This window comes from Zalophus californianus, chromosome 6 (genome assembly GCF_009762305.2).
Source record: "Zalophus californianus isolate mZalCal1 chromosome 6, mZalCal1.pri.v2, whole genome shotgun sequence".
NCBI classification, from domain to species: Eukaryota; Metazoa; Chordata; class Mammalia; order Carnivora; family Otariidae; genus Zalophus; species Zalophus californianus.
The window spans coordinates 143,204,656-143,219,108 of NC_045600.1; the positions used below are offsets into that span (position 1 = coordinate 143,204,656).

Here is a 14,453-nt window from a genome sequence, read left to right on the forward strand (position 1 = left end):
TGCTTTTAGGCTCTCTCTCTCTGCTTAGAGGACCCCTTTCAATATTTCTTTTAGGGCTGGTTTCGTGTTTGCAAATTGCTTTAGTGTTTGTTTGTCCTGGAAGCTTTTTATCTCTCCTTCAATTTTCAATGAGAGCCTAGCTGGATATAGTATTCTTGGCTGCATATTTTTCTCATTTAGTGCTCTGAAGATATCATGCCAGTCCTTTCTGGCCTGCCAGGTCTCTGTGGATAGGTCTGTTGCCATTCTAATATTTCTACCATTGTAGGTTACATATCTCTTCTCCCGAGCTGCTTTCAGTATTTTCTCTTTGTCTCTGAGACTCGGAAGTTGTACTATTAGCTGTCGGGGTGTTGACCTATTTTTATTGATTTTGAGAGGGATTCTCTGTGCCTCCTGGATTTTGATGCCTGTTTCCTTCCTCCCATTAGGGAAGTTCTCTGGTATAATTTTCTCCAATATACCTTCTGCCCCTCTCTCTCTCTTCTTCTTCTGGGATCTCAATTATTCTAATGTTGTTTCATCTTATCGTATCGCTTATCTCTCGAATTCTGCCCTCGTGATCCTGTAGTTGTTTCTCTCTCTTTTTCTCAACCTCTTTATTTTCCACCATTTGGTCTTCTATTTCGCTGATTCTCTCTTCTGCCTCATTTATCCTAGCAGTTAGTGCCCCCATTTTTTATTGCACCTCATGAATAGCGTTTTTGATTTCGACTTGGTTAGTTTTTAGTTCTTTTATTTCTCTAGAAAGGGCTTCTCTAATAACTTCCACGCTTTTTTCAAGCCCAGCTAGTGTGTTTAAAGTCATGATTCTGAACTCTAGGTCCGACATCGTACTAATGTCCGTATTGAGTAGGTCCCTGGCTGACGGTACTACCTCTTGTTCTTTTTGCTGAGGTGATTTCTTTCGTCTTATCATTTTGTCCAGAGGAGAATGGATGAATGAGAGAATAAAATGCTAAGAGGTTAACAACGTCCCCTGCAAAGATACTCTATACAAATCAGAAAAGACCTGAAACCAGGGGAAAAGAAAGGGAAAGAAAGAAAAAAGAGTGAGAGAAAAAAAGAAAAAGATAAAAACAAAAACAGAACAAAACAAAAAACAGAATATGATCAGATATGATCAGGCTAGTGCATAGATCAGTGCCACACAGTAGATTTTGGGCGTATTTTGGTCTGTTAGAAGAAAGTGCCTCCTAAAATTTTAAAGGAAGAAAGACTTATATATGTACAAAATAAGGGTTGATACAATGAAGGGGTGGAAGATGACTGTAAATATGAAAATTATAAAAGATTTTATAAAAGGAATTGATAAGAAGTTGTTTGAAAAAATAAAGAAGATTAAAAAAAAAGAGAGAATGTGATCAGGCAGGAGACTAGAACAAAGCCATACACTAGTGATTTAGGGTATATTTTGATCTGTTAGAAGAAACTATCTCAAAATTTTAAAGAGAAAACAACTTATATATATATATGCCAAAAATAAGGGTAACTACTATGAAGGGATAAAATATTCTAAAAATGAAAAATAAAAAAAATTTTTTTAAAAAAGGGATTGATAAGATGGTGGTTGAAAAAGGGAAAAAGAAAATTAAGAAAAAGTTAAAAAATTAACATTGAAAAACTAATGAATCATGGTAAAAAAGCCATGAATCTATGTGCAGTATTCCCCTAGCGCTGGAGTTCTCCCGTTCTCCTTGATCGGTAAACTTGGTCTTGGCTTGCTGGCTGTTCGTGCTGATCTTCTGAGGGAGGGGCCTGTTGCCGTGGTTCCCAAATGTCTTTGCCGGAGGCGGAATTGCCCCGCCCTTGTCGGTCCGGGCTAAGCAAGCTGCTCGGGTTTGCTCTCAGGAGCTTTTGTTCCCTGCAAGCTCTCGGTACAGCTTTGGAGGACCAGGGTGAAAATGGTGGCCTCCCAATCTCCACCCAGAGGAGCCTAGAACTCGGGGCCCCGCTCCTCAGTGCGCCCCCAGAGAAAAGCAGTCCCTCCCGTGTCCCCGGTCTCCGGCCGCACTCCGTGCTCACCCGGCCTGTGACCGAGCGTTTCTATCTCCGGCACCCGACCCCGTGTGGAGTCTCCAAACCCAGCAGATCCCTGCGGTGCGCTCCCGCGCCGCTCCTCCTGGGGGAGGAAGGGGAGTCTCCCCGGATCTGCCACCTGTTGGGTCCCTGCTGGAGGAGCAGTGGCCCGACTGGGCCGCGGATCACAGTTTATGGCCACCCCAAGCTGAGAGCCCGCGACTCTGCTCCGTCTCTGCAGCCGGCTTCCCCGCTCCGATACCTGGGAGCTCTGCCGCACTCAGGCACCCCCGGTCTTTCTGTGACCCCGAGGGTCCTGAGACCACACTGTCCCGCGAGGGTTCCACACCCCGCTTAGCCACTGCAGCGACGTCCCTCAGCGGAGCCGACTTCTCAAAGTTCCGATTTTGTGCTCCGCGGCTCTAGCACTTGCCAGAAGTGGCCGACGAGGCCCCCTCCGCCGCTGTCTATCCTCCCGAATATCGCCTCGGATTCACTTCTCCGCACGTCCTACCTTCCAGAAAGTGGTCGCTTCTCTGTTCAGAGAGTTGTTGCTACTCTCCTCTTCGATCTCCTGTTGAGTTCGTAGGTGTTCAGAATGGTTTGATCCCTATCCAGCTGAGTTCCTGAGACCAGACGAAATCCAGGTCTCCTACTCCTCCGCCATCTTGCTCCGCCTCTCGGATTTTTCTGTTTTTTTTGAGTGAGGCGTGGATGGCTATGTATTTCCCCCTTCGGACCGCCTTTTCAGTATCCCATAGATTTTGGACCAATATGTTTTTGTTCTCATTGGTTTCCATGAATTGATTTCTTGGTTGACCCAAACGTTGAACAGAGTGGTCTTTAGCTTCCAAGTGTTTGAATTTCTTCCAAGTTTTTTCTTGTGATTGCATTCAGTTTTAAAACATTATGGTTTGAGAATATGCAGGGAATAATCTCTATCTTTTGTTATCGGTTGAGACCTGATTTGTGACCCAGTATGTGGTCTGTTTTGGAGAAAGTTTTGTGTGCGCTCGAGAAGAATGAGTATTCTGTTGTTTTAGGGTGGAATGTTCTGTATATATCTATGAGGTCCGTCTGGTCCAGCGTGTCATTCAAAGCTCTTGTTTCTTTGTTGATTTTCTGCTTTGATGATCTGTCTATTGCTGAGAGTGGATTATTGAGATCTCCTACAATCCTGTTTTTAAATTTTATATGAATGAAATAGTACTGGATGTTCCTTTTTATTTTTGAACTTTATATAATCAAACTTATACAGCATGAGCTTGTTCAGTGTTGCATTTGAAATCTACCCATGTGTTGCATGTGTTCCGTCTTAATTGTGATAGAGAATTGCATTATAGAAATAGCTGCAATTTATTTATTTACTCTATTATTAATCGACATTTAGGTTGTTACTAGTTTTTGGTTATTATGAGTAATGTTGCTTGTATATGAATTTTGGTTACATATAAGGGAATTTCTTCTGGGTCTATACCTAGGAGTGGAATGAATGAGTCACAGAGTATAGCTTTTTATATATTCAATAATCATAGATTCTGCCAGACTGTTTTCCCAAGTCATGGTGCCAATGTAAACCTCACCAAGAGTGTATGAGTGTTCCAGTTGCTCCATTAACCCTTGGAGAAACGTGCATTATTGTTGTTATAAAATAATTTTAGCCACTCTGGTAGTGATGAAGTGTCATCTCATTGTGGTTTAATGTGTGTTTCCATGATGATAATGAGATGAAAATATTTTTGTATGTTTATTGCCTATTTGGGTATCCCCCTTTGTGAAGTTGCCTCTACAAGGTTTTTGCCTATGCTAAAAAATATTCAGTATGCTGCCTTCCTCTTAATGGCTTGTAGGGATTCTTAATATCTGAATGTGATTCTTCGGTGGATGTATTGAAATATCTTTTTCTACTCTATGACTTGAGTTTTCACTCTCTTAGTCTTATTTTTAATGAGGCCCAATATATCAGTCTTTTTGTTTATAATGTTGCGGAATTTGTTGAGCTATCTCCTATTCCAAGGTAAGGTTATCTTATAGAATCTTTAAACTTTGTCCTTCCACATTTATTTTAAGATCAATGAGGAATTGTTTGTTTGATTATTTATTTTTAAGTGGGCTCCACATGGAGCCCAATGTGGGGCTTGAGCTCACAACCCTGAGATCAAGACCTGAGCTGAGATCAAGAGTAAGATGCTTCACTGACTGAGCCACCCAGGTGCCCTCGGAATTGTTTTGATGTATGGTGTAAGTATGGGTCCTAAATTATTTTTAAGAGTAAAGTGATCCTGAAAGGTAAGAGTTGGAGAACTTGTGATTTAGAGCTCTAACATTTCCTCGAGGAAACAGCTTTAGCTATAGCCCAGAAGCTTAAGTATATTTCTGTATTTGGTATTGCTCACTTATAAGTATTTCTTCATCTCTCTAGCAACTGCACATTTGATTCAGGTTATTTAGATGTATTGTTCAGTTTTCAAAGAATTTGGAAAATTTTTCAGGTATGGATTTCTATATTAATTTCACTGTGGTCGGAGAACATACTCTGGATGAAATTGTTGGTGACATGCTTCATGAGTCAGTGAATGGTCTGTTTTGGTAAATGGGCCATGTCTACTTGAGGACCGTTGTTATTCTGTGCTGTTTGCCGTCGTTTTCTCCATATGTAAATTAGATTGTTTGAGTCAAGTCAGTGTACTGAGTTTCCTTTTTTGGGGGAGGGGTCTGTTTTATTTGTTACTGAGAACGGTCTCAAAAAATTGAAATATTTGGAATCATTTACTTCTATTTTTATAGGATTTTCCTTTATACATTTTGAGGCTATGCTATTAAATGCGTACAGATTTAGGATTCTTATTTCTTAATTTTGAATTGACCTTTTATCATCTTTAATATTCTTCATTCTAATAATAATGTTTTTGTTCTAAAAGTATATTTTATATATTAGTATTAGCTTCTCAAAAGTTTTTGTTGTTGTAGAAGTTAGTGTTTGACCAATATATCTTTTCTGTTTATTTTCCTATCCTATCGTATTTAATGTGCATCTCTTATAGGCAGAAAATAATATAGTTTAATATTTTATAATCTTGGCTGATGCTTTTTTTTTTGGTTGAAATATTTAGTCCATGTACATTTAAAGTAATTACTGATATTTTTGCATTTAAATCTGCTATATTATTTTTTACTTGTTCCATTCTTGTTTCTTTAGTCTCCTTCTTTTACTTTCTTTTGAATTAATCATTTTTATTATTCCATTTTCTTCTCTAGCATCTTGCTTGTTATATATTTATGATTATTTAAAAAGCAACCCTAGAGATTACAACATGCATTTTTATGTGGTGGAGTCTTTCTTAAATTAGTACTTTAAAACTTCCAAGCAATAAAAAACCCATTAACAATTTATCTCTACCTCTTTAGTGGTGGCCTTTGTGCCATTGTGTTCATGTTTCCAAAATTTCACATATATTTAAAACCTCACAAGAAATCGTTTTAAGCTGTCAGTATTCATTTTGATTTATCCTTCTAGAGTTCTCTTCATTTTTTTGCCATATCTCCTTATTTCCATCAGGGATGTTTTTCTTTTATTTGAAGAACTCCCTGTAGTGCTTCCTCTGGTGTGTGTCTGTCAATGAAAAATTCTCTCAATTCTTTTGTCTGAATATTTTTTAAATTTTGCCTTCCTTTATGAAGGGTATATTCACTGAGAATGGAATTTTAGGTTGGCACATAATTTCTGTCAGCACTTAAAAAATGGGATTTCACTGTCTTGTAGCTGTGCCATGACTTCTATAGCATTGTCAGCTCACAGTCTTTTTGTTGCTTTTTTGGTGTATTTTTTTCTCTGATTTATAAGTTTTTCTGTCTTTGGTCTTCAACAAAAGACTTGTTCTAGGTATGTGTTTCTTCATACTTATCCTGCTTGAGAGTCACAGAAGAGCTTTAATTTGTAGTTTGATGTCTTTTGACTATATTGAACAATTCTTGTCCATCTTCTCTTCAAATATTGCTTCTTTTTCAATTTCTCTGTCCCCCTCATTCGGGAACTCCAAAATACACATATGTTAGGTGTTTCCACTGTGTCTTACATGTTTATAATGTCTTTTCTGTGTGCATTTTTAATCTTCTTTCCCTTTATGTTTCAACTTACTCTCTAGTGATTTACCTCCACTGCACATATTCCTCTCTTTTTCAGCGTCTAATTGTTATTAAATCCAGCTGTTGAATTCTGAATTTCAGTTACTGCATTTTTCATCTACCCATTTCCATTTATTCTCTTTTAATGTTTTCCAGTGGAATTTAACTTTGTCATCTAATTTTTTGAACATAGGTAATCATAATTATCTTGAAGATAATTTCTTTTTTAAAAAATATTTTATTTATTTATTTGAGAGAGAGTGAGCCCAAGTGGAGGGGAGGGGCAGAGGAAGAGGGAGAAGCAGGCTTCCTGCTGAGCAGGGAGCCCAATGCGGGGCTCCATCCCAGGACCCTGAGTTCATGACCTGAGCTGAAGGCAGATGCTTAATTGACTAAGCCACCCAGGTGCCCCAATCTTGAAGATAATTTCTAATGTCAGTTTGGGATTATGTATTAGATTATGTTTTTCAAAGATTTAGTTTCAGGGGCGCCTGGCTGGCTCAGTCAGTTAAGCATGTGACTCTTAATCTTGGAGTTGTGAGTTCAAGCCCCATGATGGGCATAGAGCTTAATTTAAAAAAGTAAATAAATAAAATAAAATTTAGTTTCAGTTTTTTGTTGTGGTTGTTCAGTCTCCTGGTATACCAGATGTTTTATTATTATTATTATTATTATTATTATTTTAATGGCAGATACTGTGTGTGAATACTTGTAGTAGTTCTGGGTGATGTTATCTTCCTCCAGGGGGGATTTAGTTTTATTCTGACAAATAATGAGGAAGACAGTCCTGTACTCCAATTTTGTCTCTTGATCACTGTGATACTACAGAAGTCTCTGTTTAGATGTTTAGCCTTCTAGCAGCCCCTTCATACGGGTATTTTAGCATCTTGCCTTGCGTATGTGCAGCTTAGGAATTGTTAGAAGCCTTGAGAGGAAATTGCACATAACCTGTTGTATTCACTTCTTTATGTTCCTGGAATTTTGGCCTCTTATATGTTGGTTTCCTTGGTTACAGTGCAGTCCAGTTTTCTTCTCCCCAGTCCAGGGAGATTTCTGCAAGTTCTAGGCTGGTGCTTCCTGCTCAGCCTTTACGTGCTGTGTTGTAAGGCAGACATTTTCCCAAAGGCAAAAAGCAGCTGTAAATGGATGGCTCTTCACAGTGCATTTTTCTTCTTCATGATTTTGGCTCCTCGTATTCTGACTGCTTTGCTTGCTTTCTGAAGCCTTCAGAGATTTTTTTTCTAATTTTAATTTTGAAATAATTTTAGACTCCGAAAAGTTACAAAACTAGTACAGAGAGCTCACTTCTAACCTTTACTTGTCTTACCCCGATGTTAACAACTTACAAAGAACCTTAGTTATTTGTATTTATAATTGAGTCTTGCCATATTTTCCAGGCTGATAAAAGCAGAGTACGACTGCTAATTGGCTGAAAATAAAAACAACAACAACAACAACAACAACAACAACAACGCAGGGAGTCAGTAGACAGGGTGACATTTTTGGTGCAGGGCTTCTCAAAGTCTAGTTCTGCAAAATCTCCTCTGAGATTTTTTCCTCGTATGAGCCATCTCCCATGGCCAAATAAGGGTGGGAAATGCTACATCTTATATGCACCCCCTTGGAAATCCACAATGCCGTTTCCATTTTAAGGTTTCTGAAAAAAAAAATGTTCTGGTAAAGAATTCTGCCAATTTTGTTAATCCCAGTGTTTGCAGACTTACATGGCCAGGGGACTGTTCATTGGCCCGGGCAGCCAGCGTTTTGTAGCACACCTGTTAGAAAATACTGTTCTGGAGCACTTTCTAATTTATCCTGAGGTATAAATTTTGCTTTTTTTACATTTTCTTCTAGGTTCTGTCTCTCATGCTGTTTAATTTCTTGCTTCATTAAAGGGAAGAAGGTGGAGAAGCCAAGGTTTCTTTGAAAACAGGGATTTGCACAAGAAGAAGGCCAAGGCTGTGTTAACATTTACCGCTAAAACCCGTGACACATCTATAGCTGAAAAGCCAAATGCAAAACCTTTGTTTCCCAAGTAAACTTCTTTTACATCAGTGCTCCGTTGTAGTCTTTGAAAATGCTTTTTGTTTTCCTGTTACTGATGAAATTGGAGAATGGCAGATAGGCTTCTGTCTCTGACTCTAGGACCAGGGCCCCCTGAGAGACGCCTGGTTTAGGCGGCGTAATCTTTTTCACCAGGGGGAAGATTACCCGAGCCATGCTGATTGGCCACATTGTATTTTAGATTTGCAGCTCCTGTCTGGTGAGCCCAGGTCAGGCACGCTGTTTGTGATAGGGCAGATGAATAGGTGAGAGCAGCTTGCGTTTGACATTGAAGGAGGTAGTTAGCAGAGTTTTAGAGTGAAATTTTGATACTCTTCCCCAGTCTACCTCTTCATGTGTGTGTCCCTTATGATACCCTAGTGGGTGCTCTGTGTCCACCCTCGGGTGCCTGTCTGGTGTGTTCTTCTGTGGGCCGCTGGGGTGATCTTCCTGGCTGAAAGGCAGATCTGGTCATACCACTCCCCTACTTGAACGTGTCTCCACTGCTTGCGGGATTAAGTTCAGCCTCAGGCACTGGCCCCTGCCCATATGCTTGTATATTCATGTTCATTTGGGGTCACTCTTTCATATCCGTTTCCCTTATTGATCACTGTGCGGTTTCCCGAATGCCCTCATATCTTTTTTAAATAAGTTATGTCTTAGCTTATGCTGGTCTCTCAGCCAGAAATGCCACTTCTTCTGGTCTCTTTGGTGCTCTCCACATACCCTTCTAGGCTCTGTTCTGGAGCATTCTTGGCACCTCCTCATCCATATAATTTGCTTCCTTCCATCTGAGTTCTAATAGCAAATTCTGCATCTGTGTTATGGAAGAGTACTTGTCTCATTGTGTTCTGGCCATCGGCTTCTGCCTCTCAGTGGGCCCGTGAGCCGTGGCATGATTTCAGTATGTCTAGCATATAGCGTATATAGCATATGTAGTCAGACCTTCAGATACTTGGTGAATTAGATCAAATGACCTTGTGTCATTAATGTTTGAAACATTAAGTTGAAGTGGCTTTTCGTGTTGGTGAATTTAAGGTAATTCATTGATTTCAAAATACCACTTTTGCTGCATCCCACACAGGTTTTCATGGATACTATTTTCATTGTTAAATTAAAAAATTGTTATAATTCCTATTAGGGCTTCTTTTTTAATTCATTATTATTTAGGACCAAATTCAAAATTTTTATACCTTTATATTTTATTATTGATTTCTAATTTAGTGGCATGATGGTAAAATTAAAAAAAAATGTTCTATATGGTGTTGATTTTGCGACCATAGTAAGTGGTCAGTTTTTCTAGTGTTCTATTTTTACTTACAGAGAATATACATTTTTCTAGTTATTGGCTAGAGGGATAGGTATATGTATGCATATTTGATCAAGGTTGGTCCTTCAACTCATCTATATTCCTTCCAAGTTTTTTCTTTTTAATTCACATTTGGTCTGTCAGTTTTCTAATAGAGTTGTGTTGAAATCTCCTGCTATGATTGTGGACTTCAATTATTTCTTTCAGTTTTTGCTTTATTATTAGTTTTTTGAAGCTGTGCTGTTAGGTGGATCATTATTATAACAGTATTTTGGTGGATTTCTCCTTCTATTATTAGATCAGTTCTCTACCCTTATTAGTGCTTTTCCTTAAAGTCTTTTTTGTCTGATACTATTGTTACCAACTTTTTTTTTATCAGCATTTTCCTCGTAGGTATAACTTTTCTACTTATTTTCAATTATATTTCAGGTGTGTCTCTTAGAAGCTGCATATAGCTGGATTTAAAAAATCCACTCTGGGGACACCTGGCTGGTTCACTCTATAAGCACATGACTCTTGATCCTAGGGGTCATGAGTTCAAGCCCCCCACTGGGTGTAGAGATTACTAAAAAGAATAAAAACTTTAAAAAATCCACTTTATTTATCCTTTAACATGTTTGAATTTAATCTTTTATATGGGTAATAATTACTGATGTATTTGGATTTATTGTTGTCTTATGTTGTGGTTTCCATTTGTAATACCCTTTGTTCTCTGCCCCACCCCCCACTTGCCAGTCTTTTTTCTTGTCCTGTTTTGTGATTTTCCACCGAAGTGCTGGTATGCATATATGTTATAACATGGCACAGTACTATATGTATATTATTGTTTTATGCTCTTAGTAGTTACCATTAATTATATAACACAGATTCTTATCTATTGTTTTAACAATGTTTAAAGTGATGTCCATTTCCCACCTCCTCCTGAACATGGAGGAACCTTACAGTGCTCAGAATATCCACTGAACACCCTCCCCCTCCCATCTTATTTTTGCTTAAGGTTATAATGTTGCCTTTTGTGAACTCACATATTTGTTTTTGCTTGTTTGTTTTTAATCAGTAGTTACACTTACCACTCTAGTGTATCAATTTCTGTTCTCACTGTTGTTTCTTGCAGTTCATACCTTCCATCTTGGATCAATTTTTATTTCCTTGACGAAGTACTTTAACATTCCTCTTATTAGAAACTATGATGCTCTGAATGAATATGTCTTTATTTTGTTTTCTTCTTAACAGTTCAGGGAGACACAAAATTCTAGATTTTCACATTTCTTAGCACTTTCAAACTGATCTTCCATTGCCTCCTGGAATCTGCTGTTGCTGAAGAGAAATCTGCTGTGAATCTAATTGTTGTTTTATTCCCCTGTGGGAGTTTTAGAATTGTTTATTCTTGAAACCTTGACATGTGAATTAATATTTACCTTGCTTAGCATTTAAGTATACTTCTAAACTGTGGACTCATACCCTCTTTCAGTTGTACAAAAAACAAAACAAAACAACAACAAAAAACAACCAAAACCCAAAAACCCCACAAAAACAAAAAAACAGCTATTAACTCTTAAAATACTGAGTCTCTATATTGTGTCCTTTTTTTTCTGGAGCGCCCGTCAGATAGATCTTACCCTCCAAACTGATTAACTGGTATTTCATATACTTTTTTAAAAAAAGTCTTTTTCCTTTAAAATTTTTTGCTCTTTCCATACATTTCCTAGTAATATTTTCTAGTTTACCAGTTCTTTCTCTGATTGTGCCCAGTCTGGAGTTTATCCCATTTATTAAATTTTTTGTTTTCATGACTATGTGTATTTTATTTCCAAGATGTCTAATTTTTAATAGCAATTAAAAAAATTTCCCTTTTGTGTAATTGTTTGCTCTTTATCAGTAGACGTTATTCCTTCATTTATCATGTTGGTAATATCATAGGCATACATATAAGGTTTCTGTCATATTGTTTCATAAAATGATATTCACCAGAACTCACATTTTGATTTATGATTTTGTTGGCTTTCTTACTTGGTGTTAGATTTAGTCTTGTGCCCTAAAATTTAGATTTCTATGCTTAATTTTTATTGGGGGGAGCGTGTCTTTTTGTTACTCTTACCCCATCTTTGCTCACTTTTCTCCAGTGGTTGTGAATTCTTCCACCTGGCTTCCCAAGGCCCCACTGCCGAAGGGTCGTTTCTGCCCTCTGGTGGTATTGGTGACATCTTGACCTAGCCAGAGAGCTGGGGGTAACCCGATTGCTTCTTTGCTCTCCAGTCTCCCTGGACCTGTGGATTGCTGAGGGTGCTAACCTCAGACAGTGGTTTGCAAATGGATGTTTTTTCCAACTTCCTTTTCCTTCCCGTCCCCTGGATTTAAGCAGAGCCTGATTCCAGGCTCTTGTCTCATGGGGAACTTGTAGATACCTTTTTACCCAACAGGAGCCAGACTGCTGGCTGCCAGAGCCTGTGGCTGACAAGACAGCAGGACAATCGAGACTTCAACCCTGTCCATCGTGTTGTGTTTCTCTCTTCCTTTCCTGGTCCACAAAAAAAAGTTGATTCTGTTTTTAAAGCATTGCTTATCTTTATGGTTCCTTTTTTTGGGAGATTTAATTTATCATTGCTATGCATTCAGAGCAGAGGGGGTGTATCAGAGTTGAATTTATCTAGTTATCTTCACTAGAAGTAGGAGCTTGAGTATTTATATTTAGCTTCCAACACTTACAAGAAATAGAACTGCAGTTTCTGTAACTCTTTAATGAGGTCATGAACCCTTAGGGATCATGCTTGTCTTTTTCATCTTTATGTCCATATACTAATTGTGGTGCTTTGTACATAGTAGATAGATGCTCAGCCTTACTCTTTGAGTGATGAAGTATCAAATATCATCAGATGGTCTAAGGAGCTGATATGAAATGTATATTTATTACTTACTTTCTCAAAACAACTGAACCTCACTGGGGGAATTCAGAAAAAGCAGAAGAATGATCATGACTCTTACCCTGTGATTCATGTTGAAAACCGTCCTATATTATTGTCTCTTTTCAAACAAGAAAGGAATGTTAATCTCACTATTTTTTGTTCTTAAAAGTGGAAACATTCCTCCTTCTATTAGACATTCTGCTTTTTGAAAATAGAACAGGTATAACCTGAACCAGTAAGAATGGATTCCAATTAAGGACGTTTCTGGTCTGCCTATCAGTGCTAAGGAGCTTTTCAAATGGGTATTTTAAAACAGGGATCTAGGCATGGGCTTCTGCAGAGGGGTTACGGTAACCCTCTGAAATTATAGGCAACTGTATCAATCAGTTTTTTTGCTGTAGAACAAACCACCTCAAAACTTAGTGACTCAAAAGCAAAAACTATTTATTCACAATTTTATGGGTTTGTAATTTGGGCCAGGCCCACTGGGGAGGTCTGTTGGTCTGGCTGATCTCAGTGGGGGCTGAGCTTATTCATCTGTCGGAGGTCAGCTGCCAAGTCAGCTGGAGGTTTGGTGCTCTGAGAGCACTCAGCTTGGAAGGCTCATCTCTGCTCTGAGTGGGCTTTCATTCTCCAGCATGCTAGCTCAGGTTTACTCATGTGGAGATGGTTACAGCGGAGCTCAGAGGGGGAGCAGGAGTGTCTACATGGCCGCTTTATTGCTATAACATACCTATAAGGCCTGAACTCAGTACTCATGCGGTGCTGCTTACTCTCTATTCTACTGACAAAAGTTAGTCACCGGGGAGAGAAATAGACTGCACCTCTTAGTGGGAGGAGCTACAAGGCATTGTGGCCATTTTTGCAATCTACCATGCAACAAAATGAATGTTTTTTCCTGGGGTGTGGTTGTGTAACTTTCATTGGTGTCTCGGAGTATTACCTCCAAAGTTAAGAACTAATATTTTAAATGGCTTCATGACTGAACAAAAAGGTGTTTTTTTGTTCGGGGATGGGGGGACACCTTATTGATGGATACTTCCGTGTAAACACTGCTTGGTTTGGAGCGGCCCTGGGATTCTGCATTGTTTCTGTTGGAAGGTTAATACCTTGTATCAGGGCTTTAGGAGAATCCCCTCTGACATCTATACTGAGCCTGAAAACCAAGACCTATTGTGTAGTGTATCAGCTAGCTTTGGTTGAGTAACAAAGCACTCCAATGTTTCGTGTAAAACACCCACCATCTATTCAACTCCTGTTTTCATGGCTTTCTCCCGTGCCTGAAGTTGGCTGCAGGTCAACCAGGGGCTCTGATCCTGGGCATTGCCTGGTTGTCCTGAGGGGGGTGTTTGGGCCACTTGTCTCTCACCACCCAGCAAATTAGCCCAGGCCTGTTCACATTGTGGCAGCAGGGTTTCAAGAGAATGACTGAAAGTATGCGAGATCTGCTAAGGCCTACGCTTCTGTCTGCAGTTCAAAACAAGTGTCAAGTCCAGCCCGGATTCACTGCGGGGGGTGGGGGCGGGGGGTAGGTAAACTCCAACTCTGGCCAGGAGGAGCTGCAAAGACATCGCTACAGGGGAGATAAAAAAATCACGGCCATTGTGTATTCTTCCCCTATCTACTCTGTCCAGGTAATTCCTCCGCACACCTCGAATGTAAGTTACCTATTGTCTACGCCTACATTCCTCCTATTAAAGAGTAATGCTGTATTTGCCCTCACAGTGTAAATAGTAGCAGAAAGTCACGCTTACATAAAAGAACCTGCAGTCCTTTGACCATTAATTGATGGCACACCCCTCCCCCACTGTACGGCTGATTTTTTTAAAGTCGCATAAATATGTTAAAGGTATAGGCAAATTACGATGATGTACTTTTCTAAAGAAAGCGATTTAACTTACTTTCCTTCCTTGTTCTCTAACGCAGCCCACACTGGAACCAGAGTTGCTTTGCTAAAAGGTTTCTCTGACTACACGGTGTTGGACAAACAATCTAGGGACTTCTCAGTCATACCTTTTAGCTTGGCGTTTGAGAACTTGTGTGATCTGCCCTCT

The 14,453-nt window shown here is 39.2% G+C and overlaps 1 protein-coding gene across 9 annotated transcripts in view; it reads left to right on the forward strand.

The window, feature by feature from the left end:
* Nucleotides 1–14,453, forward strand: part of SH3GL3 (SH3 domain containing GRB2 like 3, endophilin A3) — a 155,391-nt gene that overhangs the window by 82,858 nt on the left and 58,080 nt on the right. The window lies entirely within an intron of this gene.